Source organism: Hyla sarda, chromosome 10 (assembly GCF_029499605.1).
Source record: "Hyla sarda isolate aHylSar1 chromosome 10, aHylSar1.hap1, whole genome shotgun sequence".
In the NCBI taxonomy this organism is placed as follows: Eukaryota; Metazoa; Chordata; class Amphibia; order Anura; family Hylidae; genus Hyla; species Hyla sarda.
In genome coordinates, this window is record NC_079198.1 from 15,860,267 (window position 1) to 15,883,220 (window position 22,954).

The 22,954-nt window shown below is 43.3% G+C and overlaps 1 protein-coding gene and 1 long non-coding RNA gene across 2 annotated transcripts in view; one reads left to right on the forward strand and one right to left on the reverse strand.

The window, feature by feature from the left end:
- TMEM145 (transmembrane protein 145) overlaps positions 1 to 22,954 on the reverse strand; it is a 77,794-nt gene that overhangs the window by 32,099 nt on the left and 22,741 nt on the right. The window lies entirely within an intron of this gene.
- Positions 3,041 to 22,490, forward strand: LOC130294225 (uncharacterized). The gene is made up of 4 exons (XR_008848436.1): positions 3,041 to 3,696; positions 19,713 to 19,765; positions 19,911 to 19,963; positions 21,855 to 22,490. It is a non-coding gene; the product is annotated as an uncharacterized LOC130294225 (long non-coding RNA).

Consider the following 22,954-nt stretch of genomic DNA (forward strand, 5'->3'; position numbering starts at 1 on the left):
ATACATAAAACAAACCATGGAAGAAAACATTTAAAAAGAACAAATATTTAATCAAAATGGCAATAATAAAAGCGCTGCGGTAAAATGAGGTTTGGCTCTGTGAAGTAAACAGACAGCTAAAGTAAAAATAAAAAAATAAAAGTATATAAAAGTAAAAAAAATAAATAAATAAAAATAAATAAATAAAAAATAAATAAATATATATACAGTTAATATGTACTAAATAAGCACAAAAATGCCAAAATATATATATATATATATTTAAAAAAAGGATCAATAAATACATATTAATATGAATTAAAGCGATAATTGTACATAAGCTTATAGAATTAAAAATAAATAACTAAGAGCAATATATACTGCTAGAAATATCAAGAAGAGAGCTAAAGGAAAACACAAGATAAAGAGTAAAATGTCACAGCGAGCTCTCCATAATCTCATTCAAGCCCAGAGGTACTAGTATACTGAGCCTGTAAATCCAGTAAATCTCTCTTTTTAAGTGTACTGAACGGCTGTGTATTATCCTTAGGGTACTCGCTATGGGGTCACACTAACACCACTGAAATCAGAGTCGTTTTATTGGGACATGTGACTCGAGACATTATGCAGCAAGAAGCCCAAGGTACAGTGGTCCCTCAACAGAATCCATTCCAAATGGACCATCGTTTGTTGAAACCATGGTATGTTGAGGGATCCGTGCAATGTAAAGTATAGGACAGTGGTCTACAACCTGCGGACCTCCAGATGTTGCAAAACTACAACACCCAGCATGCCCGGACAGCCAACGGCTGTCCGGGCATGCTGGGAGTTGTAGTTTTGCAACATCTGGAGGTCTGCAGGTTGAAGACCACTGGTATTGGAGGTTATACTCACCTGTCCCCGCCGCTCCGGACCGTCACTGCTCGTCACCGCTGTCCTGGATGTCGCCCTCCATCGCTGTCGCCGCGTCCCCGAGGTGTCCCCGATGCTCCGGCAAGGCCTCTGCTTCCCCGGCATCCTCGCTCTCCGTCGCCGCCATCACGTCGCTACGCACGCAGCTCCTATCGGATGACAGGACGGCGTGCGCAGCAACGTGATGACGACGATGGAGAGCGTCGACGATGCAGAGGATCCCGAAGAGGACGCACCGGAGCCCCGAGGACAGGTAAATGATCGTCAGCGGACCACACGGGGCACCGTAAACGGCTATCCGGTGGTAGCTGAAGCAGTCAGCGCTGCCGGATAGCCGTTTATGCGATGGCCCCGACATACAAAAGCATCGCATGTTGATGCTGCCTTCAACATGCGATTGTCTCTGAGAGGCCATCATATGTTGAAATGGTCGGGGGGTCACTGTAGTCGGGGGTCACTGTAGTTCCTGTGTTTGCTTATTCTCTCTCTGAAACATTTACCCACAGCCATTTACCCACAGGATTTTCTGTGAATTCAATAGAAAATCGGCCGATTTTCTATTGAATTCACAGAAAATCCTGTGGGTAAATGGCTGTGGGTAAATGTTTCAGAGAGAGAATAAGCAAACACAGGAACTACAGTGACCCCCGACTACAGTGACCCCCCGACCATTTCAACATATGATGGCCTCTCAGAGACAATCGCATGTTGAAGGCAGCATCAACATGCGATGCTTTTGTATGTCGGGGCCATCGCATAAACGGCTATCCGGCAGCGCTGACTGCTTCAGCTACCACCGGATAGCCGTTTACGGTGCCCCGTGTGGTCCGCTGACGATCATTTACCTGTCCTCGGGGCTCCGGTGCGTCCTCTTCGGGATTTTTGGGCCAGTCACACCCCCTTTGCAACAGACCCCACCCCCTTTCGGCTTTTCACAGTGCAATGTCGGGTTTGTTGGATTTTCCAGGCCACACTGTCGCACACTGTCTCAGACACTCTGCGCCAAAATAACCAGACAAAAACTGGTCGGTTTCAGCTTAGTAAATGAGGCTCTACGAAAATAGATCACAAGTGTCAGCTTATTCACTGGTTTAGGCTAAGCAAAAGTGTGGTTTTACATATCAATGGTGTGTGGTATTGGTTTGCTATCCTGTATCTGACCTGTGCCTGTTTACCTAATGTTGCCTCTGCCTGACCCTTGTGTACTATACTGACTCTCCTGTGTATGACCCAGCCCGCTGACTAGGGATCGACCGATATCGATTTTTTAGGGCCGATACCGATAATCGGTGTAGGTTAGGGCCAATAGCCGTTAACTTATACCGATATTCCGGTATAAGTTATCGGCTACTTATCTCCCATCCAACCCAACCCCCCCCCCCCGCGACACCGCTGCAGATCATTGATTTAAAGCGGGCGCTTTAAATCAATGAACTGCAGCGGCTTTTGCAGTGCCATAGAGCGCCGCTGTCACCCGCTTCTCTCCCCCTGCCTGTCCTGGGGTCCTCCTGATTCCCATCACCGCCAACGCGACTACCACCGCACCCCCTACCGCACCGCCCCGGCCAGAGACCACCGCAGCCGCTGCCCCATTGTCTCCCCATTCCTGGTTTTATAATAACCTGTTCCCGGGGTCCGCGCTACTTCTGGCTCCAGCGGCGTCCTCCTGAGCTATCACTGTGCGCACTGACGGTGACGTCGCGCTGAGGACATCACTCGTCATTGCGCAGTGCACAGCGTAACATAGGACGCCGCAGGAGCCAGAAGTAGCCGGGCCCCGGGAAAAGGTTATTATAAAACTGGGGATGGGGGGAGGCAATGGGGCAGCGGTGGTCTCTGGCTGGGGCGGTACGGTGGGGGTGCGGAGCGGCGCGGTGGGTTGGTGGGGGGTGCGGCGCGGTGGTGGGCGGTGCGGTGGGGGCGAGGCATTATCGGCAAGGTAATTGCCGATACTGATAACGTCCAAAATTGTGAATATCGGCCGATAATATTGCCCAAACCGATAATCGGTCGATCCCTACCGCTGACCCCGAACCTGTATCTTCTGCCTCGAATCTAAAAAAACACAAGCTCTATGGTGATGAATAAAACTCCATGATCTACCAGGAAGAAGAGTGGGCATCGATAAACAATCTCCTGTGGTTAGGGTATTTAGATACAGGGCTACAAGTGTGATACCGGCCAAAATCTCTTCAGTCAATGGTCATGGGTTTTGGGGTCCATAAGTATCAAATGTTTCTATGTCTGCATATTTTTTGTCCATGTAGTATATGTTTATCTCGATAAATAAGAGGCAAACAACATGGATCCAGATCATTTAATATTCCCTTCACGTTTCACCAGCGTGCTCTGCCGGAAGCCAGAAAAGACGAGGCATTCAAGATGCCTGCAAGAAGTCCTTCTCCATCTTTCTACGTTCCAAGTTCTCCTCTCTAAATCTTGCCCCGTAGACTCCACGTCACCTTATTCAGCCAACTGCACTAAGCAGAACGGGAGTGAGGTGCCACTTTCTCGATATTTGGGAGACCAAAACCTAAACAACAGTTGCTAGGAAACTAGTTTTGGCTCGGTGGTTTCCGTGACAACGATGATGTACGACTGGGAAAGATCTCAAAAAGAAAAGAATGGAGAGAGAGAGAGAAAATAAAGAAAAAGAATGCGGGAAGGAGCACATTCCGGAATGGAGAAGAGCGGACAACCTGAGTTCTCCTGAACGACATGTCCCAGCATGGTCATTGGCTGAATGGGCGTGATGGTTTATGAATAGAGGCTACACGAAATACTAGTGTCGTAGTTAACATCCTGGTAAGACTATTTTAGGGAAACATGTCCAAACATGGTTGTGTGGCCTCTATCTTATCTATATATGTATAATCTGGATGCCTCCTTAAAGGGGTATTCCAGGAAAAAACTTTTATATATATATATCAACTGGCTCCAGAAAGTTAAACAGATTTGTAAATTACGTCTATTAAAAAATCTTCATCCTTTCAGTACTTATGAGCTTCTGAAGTTGAGTTGTTCTTTTCTGTCTAAGTGCTCTCTGATGACACGTGTCTCGGGAACTGTCCAGATTAGAAGCAAATCCCCATAGCAAACCTCTTCTACTCTGTGTAGTTCCCGAGACAAGCAGAGATGTCAGCAGAGAGCACTGTTGCCGGACAGAAAACAACAACTCAACTTCAGCAGCTGATAATTATTGAAAGGATTAAGATTTTTTACAAAATCTGCTTTACAAATCTTTCTGGAGCCAGTTGATATAAAAAAATAAAGTTTTTCCTGGAATACCCCTTTAAAGGGGGTAGGTACTCCACTGCCCCAGTGTTCAGAACCCTTTATTCCAAATGCTAGGTGCAGGCTGGTGGGGTCGTGATGTCCAGGCCATGCCCCTTGTGACGTCACGCCCCCTCAATGCAAGTCTATGGGAGGGGGCGTGGTCACGCCCCCTCCCATAGACTTGCATTGAGGTGGCGTGATGCCACGAGGGACATGGCCTTGACATCACGACCCCTGCAGCCTGCACCCAACGTTCGGAATAAAGACTTGCATTGAGGGGGGCATGGCGTGATGCCACGAGGGACGTGGCCTCAACGTCAAGACCCCCGCAGCCCGCATCTAGCGTTTAGAATAAAATGTTCCGAACCCTGGAGCAGTGGAGTACCCCTATAAAGGGGTACTCCGGTGGAAAACTTTTTTTTTTAATCGACTGGTGCCAGAAAGTTAAATAGATTCGTAAATTACTTCTATTAAAAAATCTTAATCCTTCCAGTACTTATTAGCTGCTGAATACTACAGAGGAAATTCTGTTATTTTTGGAACACCGTGCTCTCAGCTGACATCTTTGTCCATTTTAGGAACTGTCCAGAGTACTAAGATTAAGATTTTTAGAAGTAATTTATGATAGAATAAATAGATAATAGAAGTAATTTACAAATCTGTTTAACTTTCTGGCACCAGTTGATTTAAAAAAACAAAAAAAGTTTGCCACCGGAGTACCCCTTTAAAGGAGTACTCCACTACTCCAGGGTTCGGAACATTTTATTCCGCACGCTGGGTGCGGGCTGCAGGGGTCATGATGTCAAGGCCATGCCCCTTGTGACGCCACGCCCCCTCAATGCAAGTTTGCTATGGGGATTTTCTCCTACTCTGGACAGTTCCTAAAATGGACAGAGATGTCAGCAGAGAGCACTGTGGTCATAGCTCTGTATTGCAAAAAAAAAAAAAAAAGAATTTCCTCTGTAGTATTCAGCAGCTAATAAGTACTGGAAGGATTAAGATTTTTTAATAGAAGTAATTTACAAATCTGTTTAACTTTTTGGCACCCAGTTGATTTAAAAAAAAAAAAAGTTTGCCACCGGAGTACCCCTTTAAGACCACTCTATGCTGAAACAGGAGGGCACCGTGGCTTTAACCCTTCTACACTTTTTGTCCCTTAGAGATGGACTATAAAACCTCTGGACATATTCGACCTACCCTGATGTTGCCCGTCAAGGAGGGGTGCCAATGTGAGTTGGGCTTCCCTCCAAGGAGCATAGTATGTATGGTCAGGTCTGGATTCTGGAGGGTCCTTATGTCAACTTGTCGAAATTAAAGGTGGTATGACCAAGGGCCGATTCCTTTCAAAGGTACAACTAGGAAGCTGAAGAACCCATTCCATGATCTCCATTGCATCCGAATATAATTTTATGTACTTTTTACCTACACTCTACAGGTCATTACCCTCAATGGTCTTTCTTCTTAAAGGGGTACTCCGGTGAAAAACAAAAAAATTTTCACATCAACTGGCTCCAGAAAGTTGAACAGATTTGTAAATTACTTCTATTATCTATTAAAAAAATCTTAATCCTTCTAGTACTGATCAGCTGCTGAAGTTGAGTTGTTCTTTTCTGTCTGAAAACAGTGCTCTCTGCTGACACCTTTGTCTGTCTCAGGAACTGTCCAGAGCCGGATAGGTTGGCTATGGGGATTTGCTCTTGCTCTGGACAGTTCCTGAGACAGACAGAGGTGTCAGCAGAGAGCACTGTTTGTCAGAAAAGAACAACTCAACTTCGTCAGCTGATAAGTACTGGTAGGATCAAGATTTTTTAATACAAGCAATTTACAACTTGTTTAACTTTCTGGAGCCATGAAAAATCTGAAGAAAATGTTTTTTTCTCACAGGAATACCCTTTTAACTTATGCATGTAGTAAATCATACCTATGCTTTTAAAGGGGTACTCCACTGGAAAACATTTTATTTTTTAAATCAACTGGTGCCAGAAATGAAACAGATTTGTAAATTACTTCTATTAAAAAAATCTTAATCTTAGTACTCTGGACAGTTCCTAAAATGGACAAAGATGTCAGCAGAGAGCACGGTGTTCCAAAAATAACAGAATTTCCTCTGTAGTATTCAGCAGCTAATAAGTACTGGAAGGATTAACATTTTTTTTTTTTTTTAAAGTATTTATCAGCTGCTGTTATGATCCACAGGAAGTTCTTTTCTTTTTAAATTTCCTTTCTGCCTGACCACAGTGCTCTCTGCTGACATCTCTGTCCATTTTAGGAACTGTCCAGAGCAGGGTAGGTATTCTATGGGGATTTGCTCCTACTCTGGACATTTCCTAAAATGGACACAGAGGTGTCAGCAGAGAGCACTGTGGTCAGACAGAAAAGAAATTCAAAAAGAAAACAACTTCCTGTGGATCATATGGCAGCTGATAAGTACTGGAAGGATTGAGATTTTTTTTAATAGAAGTCATTTACAAATCTGTTTAACTTTCTGGCACCAATTGATTTAAGATTTTTTTTTTTTTTCCAGTGGAGTACCCCTTTAAGCATAAAGGTTATACGAATATGGCTTCATATATTCCTGACATATTGGTAAGACATGTCTTTATTGGACGCAGCGTGACATCATTTCGGGACTTTGCTGCCCCGTCTATTGTCTGTATTGCTTATCTTACAGCTGTCTATTCATTTACTGTATATTTGACAATAATATAGGATATAAATCCACAGCTACTCCCGGCAAACAATAGCTTGACCACTGTGCCGCTATGAATCATGGGACACTAGGAATATAGAAAGTAGTACAAAGGACGTAGTTTAATTTGGAGAAAGGACAAAGAAAAAGCACATAGATATATATATATATATATATATATATATATATATAGTCTGTGAAGATGGCGCTTCAGCTGTCGGTGGTGTTCTTTGTGTGTGTTCTCAATGTATTCTTTGTTTTTGGCGTAGAGGGTGGAGATCGTGACAGCTACTAATCTCACGGAATAACCAGTTTGCCTTAAAGGGGTACTCCGCTGGAAAACATTTTATTTATTTCTAAATCAACTGGTGCCAGAAAGTTAAACAGATTTGTAAATTATTTCTATTAAAAAAAAAAAAAAACATACGGAGGATAGGGTAGTGTTTTCCGACCAGGGTGCCTCCAGCTGTTGCAAAACTACAACTTTTTCGGCTGTCTGGGCATGCTGGGAGTTGTAGTTTTGCAACAGCTGGAGGCACTCTGGTCAGGAAACACTTGGATAGGGGGTCTGATTGCGGGGATCTGGTCGCTTGGACCCCCCCCCCCCGCGATCTAGGTCGTGCACCCCAGTCATCCAGTGCCACAGCCGTCACGCCCCCCTCCATTAAAGGGGTACTCCATTGGAAAACATTTTCTTTTAAATCAACTGGTGCCAGAAAGTTAAACAGATTTGTGAATTATTTCTATAAAAAAATAAAAATAAAAACATACGGAGGATAGGGTAGTGTTTCTCAACCAGGGTGCCTCCAGCTGTTGCAAAACTACAACTTCCAGCATGCCCGGACAGCCTTCGGCTGTCCGTGCATGCTGGGAGTTGTAGTTTTGCAACAGCTGGAGGCACTCTGGTCAGGAAACACTTGGATAGGGGGTCTGATTGCGGGGTCTGGTCGCTTGGACCCCCCGCGATCTAGGTCGTGCACCCCAGTCATCCAGTGCCATAGCCGTCATGCCCCCTACATTAAAGGGGTACTCCATTGGAAAACATTTTCTTTTAAATCAACTGATGCCAGAAAGTTAAACAGATTTGTGAATTATTTCTATAAAAAAATAAAAATAAAAAATAAAACATACGGAGGATAGGGTAGTGTTTCCCGACCAGGGTGCCTCCATCTGTTGTAAAACTACAACTTCCAGCATGTCTGGACAGCCGAAGGCTGTCCAGGCATGCTGGGAGTTGTAGTTTTGCAACAGCTGCAGGCACCCTGGTAAGGAAACACTGGGATAGGGGATTAGATGTCTGATTGTGGGGGTCTGGTCGATTGGACCCCCTGCGATCTCCGTTGTGCACCCCAGTCATCCAGTGCCACAGCCGTCACACCACCTACATTAAAGGGTCACTCCATTGGAAAACATTTTCTTTGAAATCAACTGGCGCCAGAAAGTTAAACAGATTTGTAAATTACTTCTATTAAAAAATCTTAACCCTTCCAGTACTTATCAGTTGCTGTATGCCCCACAGGAAGTTCTTTTCTTTTTGACTTTCCTTTCTGTCTGACCACAGTGCTCTCTGCTGACACCTCTGTCCGTGTCAGGAACTCTCAGAGCAGGACAGATTTGCTCCTACTCTGGACAGTTCCTATAATGGACAGAGGTGTCAGCAGAGAGCACTGTGGTCAGGCAGAAAGGGAATTCAAAAAGAAAATAACTTCCTGTGAAGCATACAGCAGCTGATAAGCACTGGAAGGGTTAAGATTTTTCCATAGAAATGATTTACAAATCTGTTTAGCTTATTGGCACCAGGTGATAAAAAAAAAATGTTTTCCAGCGGAGTAACCCTTTAATGATCAAATGGCAAGATCTTACCCAGTATAACTGACATAAGGGAAGCTGTTATTATGGCAGATTGGCTTTAGGGTATACAAGAGTGTATCAATAACATCCAAATCATATTACCTGATAACATATTGTGATAGCCTGGGGGGTGTAGGGTATGGGGAGTGTAGCTGTGCAGTAACTAAAGGGTGCTTGTTAACCCTTGCTATTCGTGACGCCAGAGTGTGGGCTCCTCAGTAACGCTTGTCCTACCGCCACCCTTCCCAAGAGCGATAGGGAGGTAGATAATAATAGTTTGTCCACAACCGGAGAGTTTTCTGAAACAGGTATAACTTTTACTGAAGAATTTCTGCAAGCTTCAATAACAGAATAGTCTCTATGCATACAACTGCTTTCTTTGGAGATTGACAAAGGTTGGGACTTTAGCAATTTAGAATCTTTAAGTATTATTGTTCCACTGGATTTAGGGGAATTAGTTGCGGTCCAGTAGTCACGCTAGCATTAGCGGAGGTAGATTAGAACTCACGGTTTTAGTTCTGCTGAGGCCGGAGGTTTTGAGGCCTAGCGAGTCTTTGAAAGTTGCGCAGATCCGTCCTGCTAGTCCGGCATCCACGAGAGCAGCAACCCAAGAGAGCGATAATTGGACGCAGCTCCCTTATATGGGCAGGGGCTGGACTAGTGCTAAATGGTCCGTACTGATGTCAATCACCATTACAAAGATTTTTGGGTAACACGTGACCCAAGGACCTCCTAAGGTCCTCCAACATACCATAGAGGAGATTAACATGGTCACATGACCAAAGGTCCTGCGACGCTAAACAAGGTAAGTACTATACATTACAATAGATATATATTATTATTAAATATATACCTGTATTAACATCAGACAATTAGACTTGAGAGGAGGCGACTAGGGGCTGTCCCACCTGAGGACCCCTACCTGAATGTAGTTACTCTGACTTTGGGGACCTCTACACTAGGTACGGTATGTAATACGGTACTGTGACACCACAATATAACATCCTAATTACCAAATGATAGGCACAAACATCATTTTTCAAACTGTACACAGATAAAAAAATTTATTTTACACATTTTGATACAGTTTAGTTCGGTTTTGAGGAATCCGTTTTTTTAAATCAAAAACCTGATACAGGAACTGTATTGCAAAAACGTGGTGTGAACCCGTCCTAAAAAGTGTTTATTTGATTTTTTTAGTAGCATGTGGGCTTTTGGGTATTTTTCTGGTACTCTACATCAATCTTTTTTTTTTTTTTTAACTATGTGAGTGAATTTATCGCATTTTAATTGTGACTTGCGCATTTCATTGTTCCGCATTGTGCATTTTATTTTAGAGTTCTGAAAGGTAAAGTAATGGAACAGGGAAAGAATATCTCCCTTTGAGCATTTAGTGTGCCCTTGGAAATATGAATAAAAATCCATTTATGCCTCCTTTTTGTCGAGGTACTTGGCATACATTGTGTTCGCCTGTTAAAAATTTATACAGACTAAACCTGGGAGTGAGAGCGCTATTCTTTTTTATTTTTTTGCATATTTAATTTCCCTTTTTTACTGTTAGCAAGTCCTTTATTGCAGCTCAATAGACTCTGGGAGACAATACATGTATATTTTATACTTACAGCATTCTTGCTAATGCGTTCAGAAAGTCTTCAGACCCTTTCACTTTTTTTTTTCGCATTCTGTTATGTTGTGGCCAAAAATAAAAAAAATGTATTTTTCCTCCATCAATCTGCGCTGGGGTACTTCGCCCCTAGACATCTTATCCCCTATCCGGCCGCTGGGGACCCCGGCGATCTCCGAGCTGCACCCGGTATTCGTTTAGAGCGTTGGGTGCAGCGCCAGAGGCTCGTGACGTCAAAGGCACGCCCCCCCCCTCAATGCAAGTCTATGGGAGGGGGCGTGACGTCCGTCACGCCCCCTCCCATAGACTTGCATTAAGGGGGCGTGGCCCTGATGTCACGAACAGGACGTGTCTGTGATGTCACGAGCCTCCGCCCTGCATCGCCAGTCATCCAGCACGGAGTGAAGTTTGCCCTGTGGTGCCGCAGCCGAGGTCCCCAGCGGCGGGACCCCCGTGATCAGACATCTAATCCCCTATCCTTTGTATAGGGGATAAGATGTCTAGGGGCAGAGTACCCCTTTAAAGAAGTACTCCAGCGAAAATTAACTTATTCTCTATCCTTTGGATAAGTAGCTGATTGCGGGGGGTCCGACTGCTGGGCCCCCATGATCTCCATGACGGGAACCCGGCGCTCTCAGTGAGGAGTGCGTGTCGTCTACCGGTAGACGGCTCCACTAATTTCTATGGGAGCACCACATATATATATATAGAAGACGAAGAGGCAACAGCACTCCCCTGCGCTTGGTATATATATATATATATATATATATATATATATATATATATATATATATATATATATATCTTCTGCTCTGTATGTATGTATGCTGGTGGTATCTTTGGGTGGCATTACACAGTGTTCCACAAGAGTAATAAAACTATGACAGATGAGTTACAGGAGTGTGACTGTGACTGACGACAAGTAGCTAAAAATGAATCTTCTGATCCCTGTAGTGAATTTTCATAGACCTCTCTGAATCCCCGAGGCTTTAATTGAAATAGAGCCAGGAAAAAATGATATGCATGGATAATGTGCACAGCAAATGGGAAATAGACAGCTCTAACAGTATCACCTCCATATACATGTAGAAGTGTGACTGGGGAACGGCAGAAGCCTCTAGTGATTGAGATGACAATTTTAAAGGGGACCTCTTATCACTTTCATGCTGCCCAAACCAAGAGGTCATTAGGGAGGTCTACAGTGGCCTTGGGTAGATTAGAAGATTACTCAATCAAATCCAGAGGGGCAGAGAGAAACTGCTGGGGCTTGACAGCATGAAAGTGATGAAAGGTTCCCTTTAAAGGGGCACTCTACTGACCAGCATTCAGGCTCACTGATCAGCGCTCTCCCAAGTGGATTCAGGCTCGCTGATCAGTGCTCTTCCAAGTGGATTCAAGCTCACTGATCAGCGCTCTCCCAATGGATTCAGGCTCACTGATCAGCGCTCTCCCAATGGATTCAGGCTCACTGATCAGTGCTCTCCCAAGTGGATTCAGGCTCACTGATCAGCGCTCTCCCAATGGATTCAGGCTCACTAATCAGTGCTCTCCCAAGTGAATTCAGGCTCACTGATCAGTGCTCTCCCAAGTGAATTCAGGCTCACTGATCAGCGCTCTCCCAAGTGGATTCAGGCTCACTGATCAGTGCTCTCCCAAGAGGATTCAGGCTCACTGATCAGCGCTCTCCCAATGGATTCAGGCTCACTGATCAGCGCTCTCCCAATGGATTCAGGCTCACTGATCAGCACTCTCCCAAGTGAATTCAGGCTCACTGATCAGCGCTCTCCCAATGGATTCAGGCTCACTGATCAGTGCTCTCCCAAGTGGATTCAGGCTCACTGATCAGTGATCTCCCAAGTGGATTCAGGCTCACTGATAAGCACTCTCCCAAGTGAATTCAGGCTCACTGATCAGCGCTCTCCCAGGTGGATTTAGGTTCACTGATCAGCACTCTCCCAAGTGAATTCAGGCTCACTGATCAGTGCTCTCCCAATGGATTCAGGCTCACTGATCAGTTCTCTCCCAAGTAGATTCAGGCTCACTGATCAGTGCTCTCCCAAGTGGATTCAGGCTCACTGATCAGCGCTCTCCCAATGGATTCAGGCTCACTGATCAGCACTCTCCCATGTGGATGATAGGCAAAACAGGGTTGACCATTACCTTTTCCTACAAAAGACACACATGGCCCAGTGGGTGGTGTCTGTTAACACTGGACATGCGCCAGGTTTCTATATTCTAAGCGCAGAGAAGCGCTTTATAGTTCACTGCCCGAGTCATAGCAGGATGAGATGGATGAATCTATTGAATACATTTGGGTGAATTGCAGCACCGAGGACAATCAATTGGTCTAAATATAAGTGGTTGTACTGTGCAGGAGGCGAATGTAATTGGTACTTATCATTTACCAGTTCTTTTTGTAACTGTGATTGACAGAATTTCACCGGAATTTCAGGAGTTTCGTACATATTTAATGACATCTCCATATTACAGGATTCTGAGAAAATCAAAGGTTCCGGTGGCAGCCAATTTATTCCATTAAGTTTCTATTCTCCCTTTTATTCTCATTTTGGTGTCATTTTCATTGTGACATTGGCGCCCTGGGAATTTTTATGTAATAGTCTGTGTGAACGTAGAAACATCGGAGGAATCTAACAAGGAAAGGTTATCCAATTTCAAAGACAGAGTGCAGCCATTCCAATTACATTATAAGCTCTGCCCCATTTCTCCTGGCTCTATGTGTGGATTTTAGTGCATTTATCACAAGTGACATTCAATTGCTGTACGCTAGGCTTTGTGAAATAGTGAAATACTGCACTGCAAAGCTTAGCTGCTCCAACTATCTATAAAATGTGAATGAGGATTACTGAGATGAAGACAATAAGAATAAACGGGTGGATGGATGGGGGAGGCAACAGGAAGGAACGGGTGTATGAATATAACAAGGGATGGGTGTGGACCCGCTGTGCTACCGAACCAGGATGGCTTTTGGCCAAGCTCAAGAGTAGAGTCTAAGGCTTGGTTCACATTGCTGTTGGGCTCCATCCCATTCTGGGTCTGTTCCGCTCTTTTTTTTTCCTGCCGGTAAGAGCACAACCGACACCACCGGGTCCCAACGGATCCCATTGACTTGAATGGGGTCTGTGGGGGATCCGGGAGTTTGCCTGAAAAAGAAATAGTGCATGCGCTATTATTTTCTCCGTTATAATCCCGTGCCGACAGAGCTCCATATGGCGGAGTATGACAGCATTGTGAACGAACCATTAGTTTTCATCGTGCTTCAGGATGCAGAAGATAGACTTCTGCTGCTAGAAGGAACCAAGTCGCTTTCCATGCATGGTCCTGGTATGGCTAGTGACTGATCCAGCGGACTAGGTGGCACCGATGCATGGCACAAGAGGGTTCAAGTGAAAAAGTGCAGTCAGCGGTCTAAGGCGAGCACTAGTGAGACGTCATTTCTCAACAATCCAGATCAGTCACATGAGAGACAGTTCAGTACAGGAGGCTCAGGCAGAGGTAAAGTTCAGAACACAGGAATGGGTCAATATATGGATAACGAAATCAAATGGACGCTAAAGCTCTGGCACAATGAATCTTATGGTGCTGGGCAAAATAGGTGTTGCCAGAGTGGGACTGAAAGGGTTTTGAATGTTTCTTTAAATCCTTAAGAACTCAGGGTTTTTCCGTTTTTGCACTTTTGTTTTTTCCTCCTTGCCTTTTAAAAATCATAACCCTTTCAATTTTGCACCTAAAATTCCATATTATGGCTTATGTTTTGCGCCACCAATTCTACTTTGTAATGACATTAGTCATTTTACCAAAGAAGTTCACGGTGAAACGGAAAGAAAATTAATTGTGCGACAAGATTGAAGAAAAAATGCCATTTTGGAAACTTTAGAGGCTTCTGTTTCTACGCAGTACATTCTTTCGGTAAAAATTACACCTTTGCTTTATTCTGTAGGTCCATACGAGTTTGTAATTCTGGAAAAAATCATAACTACATGCACGAAAATGAATACGTTTAAAATTGTCATCTTTTGACCCCTATAACTATTAAAATTTTCTGCGTACGGGGCGGTATGATGGCTCATTTTTTGCGCCGTGATCTGAAGTTTTTAGCGGTTCCATTTTTGTATTGATCGGACTTTTTGATCGCTTTTTATTTATTTTTTCAGCATATAAAAAGTGACCAAAAATACGTTATTTTGGACTTTGGAATTTTTTTTGCGCGTACGCCATTGACCGTGCGGTTTAATTAACATTATATTTTTATAGTTCGGACATTTCCACACGCGACGATACCACATATGTTTATTTTTAGTTACACAGTTTATTTTTTTTAAATGGGAAAAGGGGGGTGATTCATACTTTTATTAGGGAAGGGGTTAAATGATCTTTATTAACTTTTTTTCACACTTTTTTTTTTTTTTGCAATGTTATAGCTCCCTCTAGGGGCTATATCACTGCACACACTGATCTTCTACACAGATCACTGCCATGCATTAACATTGCAATGATCGGTGTTATCGGCGGTTGATTGCTCAAGCCTCTATAAGATACAAGACAGGATATAGGCAGACACTAACGCATTTCAGGCCAATATGCTGAAAATACCTGGCAGTCGTACTTTTACTGTAACTTACATTCTGATTCACCATAAACACACACATATATATAATATATACACATTCTGGTATTCATGGCAGCAGCTTCTATGTCACATGTAGTCTTCGCCGCACATCTCCAATTACCCACTATCAGTCAGGCAGATGGCGCGTCCTAATTAACCGTTGATCCTCAACAGTCCGTCACCTCATAAATAAATAAGAGGTCTCTGTACGGCATCTGTAATCCGTCCAACGCGGCTCGGCACAAGCTACATCCAAAAGCTCACACTACATGTCTGAAGAGAAAAAAGGTAAATGTTTCCATGACTGGAAAAAAAGAAACTGCAAAAAATATGGAAATTATAAGGATATATGATGTAAAATGGGATTTTTTTTATTGGCCCTCAATATTTGTAGACATTTCTTTGGCTGAATCAATGGACTCTCTAAAGTAAATATCCTATCCATACCAAACCAATGAAAAATGGGGTATAGTACAAGGACAACACATCACGGCAAGGGTATATAGGCCATAGAAGCAAATACTGCAATTTCCTAGGGTCCATAAGGTGTGTGTGTGGGGGGGGGGGGGGGGGGGGGGGGACTGATGTGACCCAGATAAGCTATGGCTCCTGAATGAAAATGTCATGGTGGGAACAACTACTAGTGTTCTATGCTGGAGCTCTGAAGCAGCACTATTGTTCTAATATGAGGCTGTAGTGGTTGGAATACTACAAGGTTATGTGAAACGTATAATGAATGTAGAGGTTTGAACCAACCAATAAGTAAGGTTATGGTGGTATGAGCTGATACTAGGCTTCTAGAATGAAGAACCCTATCACTATTGTTCTATGATGGAGGTTGTAGTGGTATGAGTCAATACTAGAGTTCTAGAATTAAGAAGCCTAGCACTATTGTTCTATGATGGAGAGTGTGGTGGTATGAGCAAATACTAGGGTTTTAGAATGAATAACCCAAGCACTATTGTTCTATGATGGAGGTTGTGGTGGTATGAGCCTAGCACTATTGTTCTATGATGGAGAGTGTGGTGGTATGAGCCTAGCACTATTGTTCTATGATGGAGGTTGTGGTGGTATGAGCCTAGCACTATTGTTCTATGATGGAGAGTGTGGTGGTATGAGCCAATACTAGGGTTTTCGAATGAAGAAGCCTAGCACTATTGTTTTATGATGAAGGTTGTTGTGGTATGAGCCTAGCATTATTGTTCTAAGATGGTGGTTGTGGTGGTATGAGCTAGAATAAAGAACCCTAGCGCTATTGTTCTATGACGAAAGTTGTGGTGGTATGTGTCAATACTAGGGTTCTAGGATAAAGAACACTGGCACTATTGTTCTATGATGGAGAGTGTGGTGTGAGCCAGTAATAGGGTTCTAGAAAGAAGAACCCTAGCACTATTGTTCTATGACGTAAGTTGTGGTGGTATGAGTCAATACTAGGGTTCTAGGATAAAGAACACTGGCACTATTGTTCTATAATAAAGGTTGTTGTGGTATAAGTCAATACAAGGGTTCTAGAATGAAGAACCCCTTCTCTATTGTTCTATAATGGAGGTTGTGGTGGTATGAGCCAGTACTAGGGTTCTAGAATCAAGAACCCTATTACTATTGTTCTATGATGGAGAGTGTGGTGGTATGAGCCAATACTAGGGTTCTAGAATGAAGAACCCTAGCACTATTGTTCTATGATGAAAGTTGTGGTGGTATGAGTCAATACTAGGGTTCTAGAATAAAGAACACTGTCACTATTGTTCTATAATAAAGGTTGTTGTGGTATGAATCAATACTAGGGTTCTAGAATGAAGAACCCTAGCACTATTGTTCTATGATGGAGAGTTTGGTGGTATGAGCCAATACTAGGGTTCTAGGAAAAAGAACACTGGCACTATTGTTCTATAATAAAGGTTGTTGTGGTATGAGTCAATACTAGGGTTCCAGAATGAAGAACCCCTGCACTATTGTTCTATGATGGAGATTGTGGTTGTATGAGCCAATACTAGGGTTCTAGAATAAAGAACACTGTCACTATTGTTCTATAATAAAGGTTGTTGTGGTATGAGTCAATACTAGGGTTCTAGAATGAAGAACCCTAGCACTATTGTTCTATGATGGAGGTTGTGGTTGTATGAGCCAATACTAGGGTTCTAGAATGAAGAACCCTAGCACTCTTGTTCTATGATGGAGGTCGGGTGGTATAAGCCAATAGTAGGGTTCTAGAATTAAGAACCCCTGCACTATTTTTCTACGATGAAGGTTGTGGTGTTATAATTATGAACATTAGCTCCAGAGTGAAATTGTGTTGGTATGAACAACCACTAGATTTCTCAAAAGATGGATTAGGTGGTAAAAACCAGCACTAGGGTTCTAGGATGAAAACTTACGGAGACATGAACAAGTGCCTTGACTTTAGGACAGTGGTCTCAAACTGTGGCCCTCCAGATGTAGCAAAAATTCAACTCCCAGCATGCCCGGACAGCCAACGGCTGTCCGGGCATGCTGGGAGTTGAAGTTTTTCAACATTTGGAGGACCACCGTTTGAGACCACTGCTCTAGGATGACTGCTGTAGTGGTATGAACCAACATTAGGGTTCTAGGATGAAAACTCTGATGGTGTGTGAACCAGCACCATTGTTCTAGCCTAACCACTGTGGTGATATGAACCAGTTGGCATGAGCCTATGTTGGGGTTCTAGCGTAATGGTTTTGGTGACATGAACCAGCAATAGGGTTCTTAGAAGTTAGTCATAGTACGAACAACTTATAAATTAGTTTAAATGGGCACTGTCAGATACAAAAACTTTTGATATGTTGTAAAGCATGTATAACCAACAGGTTTTGCAGTTGCTTTCATTAGAGCATTTTCTGTATTTCATACTGACAAAGCCAGTCAAACAACTGCTCCCCCCCTGCCTGCTTAGACACATACTAGTCCTGCTGTGTCCATGAGTCATCACCTACATCATGGACACACTTCCTTGATTGACAGCTGTGAGTGCAGGCCTCACAGCTAGAGGAAAAATCCTCCCACTGTCAGCTTGTGTCCCGACACTGTCAGTGAGGACAAGCTGGGAGTTGTACTTTTGCTAATGCTAGGGGAGATGTGAGCAGACAGCATACTGAGGGAGGGGGGCGGAGACCTGCACAGTGAGGCCACACCCCCTCCCTTTGAGAGGAATTCAGACTAGTGAGCTAAATTAAAAGTGTAATAAAAAAAAAAATAAAGGTGCTAGAAACATAAAAATTAGATGTACATGGTGAGGATTAGGTACTGAGTGATTTATTGAAAAAAAAAAATTTTTTGTGTGACCTGACGGGTACACTTTAAATGTCACTATAGGTTTTTCTGGTAAATAATGGATAATCCCGGCTAATAATCTCCCCCCAAACGATCGGACATACAACATCCTGACACATTGCTCTATACGTGACGCCAAGTATAAATGACACATCCGGGGCCTGACTAGGACATTAGTCAGTGTGACAAGCTCGAAGTGAGGAATAGCGGAGCCGAGGAAGCTCATTAAAAAAAACGTTATCTGCGCGAAATAGACGGCAAATGAGGAGAGAGATGGGCAAATGTTTATCGGGGTATAGACAAGGAGCACAGTATTAATTATCCATTGTCCACGGAACATGCAGCGGCGATGGCCCGGGTGCTGAGAAATGATAAGGCCCGGATTCCAGACGCGTCCCTTGATAAATATGCAACAGGAGACATGAGATCAAACCCATCCTTCTGCCTTACAACTGTTTTACTAGCAGATGTCTTTGAGCGCCCAGCCAAGGGATGACAATTCATTTACCAAGATGGCGGAGTATTGGACGATTTTTTTTTTTGACAATAAATGGCTCATGCCTATTATTCCTATTATTGTTTCAAAGTTTTGACTATTAGTTCTGTCTTTGTATGTTATATAGGTATAGATATAGAGAGCACCAGCAAACATGCAGTCACATGGCTCGGACTCCAAAGTACAGTGGTTCCTTAAAGGGGTACTCCAGTGGAAAAAAAATAAAAAATTTCAAATCAACTGGTGCCATTAAGTTAAACAGATTTGTAAATTAAATTCCAAGATAGAAATATAGGGAGAGCACACACGGAAAACTATATCACCTAATGATGCGTACAGCAAGGTCCTTGGCGACCTCCAGTGAGAGTCTCCTGCAGGGTGCAGGTACATAGATATAAGGCATCAACTACAATAATCAAAGAAAACGTAGGTGCACTCACCGCAGAGCAGTACGATCGGTGCCAATTGCCGGGTCACAGCATAGGCGCTGGTATCGTGTGGCGCTCGGAGGCTACACCGGCAGTTTCGCAAGTAAGTGCGTCCTTCTTCCGGCCTCTGCGAGGCCGGAAGAAGCACGCACTTACGTGCGAAACTGCCGGCGTAGACGCGACAGTCTCAGCTCTGTGGTGAGTGCACCTATGTTTTCTTTGATTATTGTAGATTTGTAAATTACTTCTATTAATAAATCTTAATCCTTCCAGTACTTATCAGCAACTGTATACTACAGAGGAATTTCTTTTCTTTTTGATTTTTTTTTTCTGTCTGACCACAGTGCTCTCTGCTGACACCTCTGTCCATATCAGACGCGACAGTCTCAGCTCTGCGGTGAGTGCACCTACGTTTTCTTTGATTATTGTAGATTTGTAAATTACTTCTATTAATAAATCTTAATCCTTCCAGTACTTATCAGCAACTGTATACTACAGAGGAATTTCTTTTATTTTTGATTTTTTTTTCTGTCTGACCACAGTGCTCTCTTCTGACACCTCTGTCCATATCAGACGCGACAGTCTCAGCTCTGCGGTGAGTGCACCTACGTTTTCTTTGATTATTGTAGATTTGTAAATTACTTCTATTAATAAATCTTAATCCTTCCAGTACTTATCAGCAACTGTATACTACAGAGAAATTTCTTTTCTTTTTGATTTTTTTTCCTGTCTGACCACAGTGCTCTCTGCTGACACCTCTGTCCATATCAGACGCGACAGTCTCAGCTCTGCGGTGAGTGCACCTACGTTTTCTTTGATTATTCTAGAATTGTAAATTACTTCTATTAAAAAAATCTTAATCCTTCCAGTACTTATCAGCAACTGTATACTACAGAGGAATTTATTTTCTTTTTGATTTTTTTTTTCTGTCTGACCACAGTGCTCTCTGCTGACACCTCTGTCCATATCAGGAACTGTCCAGAGTAGGAGTAAACCTATCTTGCTCTGGACAGTTCCTAAAATGGACAGAGGTGTCAGCAGAGAGCGCTGTGGTCAGACAGAAAATAAATTCAAAAAGAAAAGAACTTCCTGTGGAACATACAGCAAATTAAGGAAGGATTAAGATTTTTAAATAGAAGTCATTTACAAATCTGTTTAACTTTCTGGCACCAGTTGATTTAAAAACAAAAAATGTTTTCCACTGGAGTACCCCTTTAACATACAATAATAATTGGTTCCAGCACGACCATTGTATGTTGAAACAATTGTATGTTGAGTCCATAACTCTATGGAAACCTGGTAATTTCAACACCAAGTAAGAAAATATGAAGAATAAAGTTAAAAAATAACCACAAAAAGAGTACAGATAAACCAGGGGGGAGATTTATCAAAACCCGTGCAGAGGGAAAGTTGCCCATAGCAACCAATCAGATCGCTTCTTTCATTTTTAACAAGGCCTCTGCAAAATGAAAGAAGCGATCTGATTGGTTGCTATGGGCAACTCAGCAACTTTTCCTCTGGACAAGTTTTGATAAATCTCCCTCCCATGTCCTTACTTTTATTAGTCAAAAGGAGCAACTTAAAACAGTTTAATCAGTCCAGTACTGTATACAGTGCTGACCTCAGCCTCTGCCCCTATATACAGTACTGAACAGGTGAAGACAATGGCCCAGATTTATCAAACTGTGTGAGAGAAAAAATAGAGGGATTTTTCCTCACAACAACCAATCACAGCTCAGGTTTCACTTTACCTCATATCGTTAGCTGAGCTGTGATTGGTTGCTGTGGGAAAAATCACTGTTTTTTTTCTCATACACAGTTTGATAAATCTGGGCCAGTGTATTCCAGCTCACCACTGCATATGCGCCCGGACTGGACTTGGACACATCCACGTAACATGCAAAAGAAGAGAATGTCCAGCGCCGACTCGTAGCGCAGGGACTTCTTTATTAAGGATATACAGTTGCCATGGGAAACAACAAGGACTCACGTAGCGTGACGTGTTTCAGCCAGCAGGGCCTTAGTCATACGTATGACTAAGGCCCTGCGGGCTGAAACGCGTCACGTTACTTGAGTTCTTGTTGTTTCCCATGGCAACTGTATATTCTTAATAAAGAAGTTCCTGCTCTACGAGTCGGCGCTGTATTGAATAAGGGGCAATACTGAATAGGGGCAATGTTGTGGATGTGTGTGTACTGTTTTGTGCACATTACTGTACTGTACTTACTGCCTTGCTGATATCCCTGCAAATGCGCGCACACCAGAGGTCCATTTGGACCCCTAGTGTGCGATGGATGACCAGCAGGGCAGCTATGATTGGATGCTGCAGCAGAAGCTGCAGGCTTATTGGATGCTGGGGCGGCGTGGTGGAGGGGCGTAGTGACAAGGGTGGAGCAGGGCAGCGGGGATTGGACGCAGGGGCCGCACACTGACGGCCTGAGCGGGGACAGCAAAGCAAAGCCCATTGTATTTTGAAACCAACGTGTCTCGGGGCCATCGTATGTCAAGGGACCACTTTACCACTTCCCCTTTTGCCCCAAAAATGCCACTTTCTGTTTCAGAATCCCTTTAAAACTGTCCTAAATCCAGACCTATAAAAGGATCAAAATTCTAAAACATTAGATGAGCATTGGATGTAAATCCTGTGTCACATATCGGAATACGGACTCTTTTTGTCTCAATAGGGTTGGAGCTCAAATGGTTCAGAGATTTTAAGGTAACCTCCTATTCTTCATCTTCAGCAATGTACAAATGTACGGACTTCTCTAGTCATATTCCCAAATTGTTGACCCTAGAGATTCCTCCTAGTCACAGTCAAAGGTCAAAAATGGTGGAATTCTGTCAATAAGGCAGAGGTCAAGGGAGGTGTAAATAAGCCAAGATGTTTCCAAAATCCGTTGACCGTTCTCAGTAACCCAGGCGCAGAACTTTGATATTAGTAAAACAAAGATGTCTTCTTTGAAGAGCTGATCATGAGGTGGACCTTGACGTGGTCGGATTGAATTCTGTGGTCTTCTACACCGGGTGGACTGTGTCAATCCAACACTGTTCATCTCTATTTAAATACTAGCCACCTGTTACGAAACAAGGAATGGATACGAGATGATCTGTGCTATCGAGCCAGGAAGCAAATGTTACCTGTTGATGTGGAGTCATAAAGCAGATGGAGCGGACATGTTTAATACTAGGACTGCGAGGATGTTCATCACCCCCACAGGACCAGTTATACATTTATACATTATTAGCTCACTTTTTGCTAAATGCTTTTATGTCCTCTGAATCCTGCGCCGATATTAAGCTGCACATAGGACGCTGTCAATAAAATGTCATAACATTTACTTTCCACTGTGTTATTGCCACAAACCAAAGTGACATTTACTTGTTTTCTTTTTGTCTATTTATTTTTGGGTTATAGAAGCATAGAATGTGTCGGCAGATAAGAACCATTTGGCCCTTCTAGTCTGCCCAATTATCAGAACTTACATAAGAAACAAATTCCAGTATTTTAATGGATCTTTATCTAAATTAGATTATATTTTTATTCAAGGAGGTGTGGCTGTGATAAGCTGGGAGGAGGGGCGGAGACAACCTGAGAGGAGGGGTGGTGACAACCTGGGAGAAGGGCGGAGACATCTTGGGAGGAGGGGCTGTGGAAACCTGTGAGGAGGGGTGGAGACAACCTGGGAGAAGGGGTGGAGACATCTTGGGAGGAGGGGCTGTGGCAACCTGGGAGGAGGGGCTAAGACAACCTGGGAGGAGGGGCGGAGACAACCTTGGAAAAGGG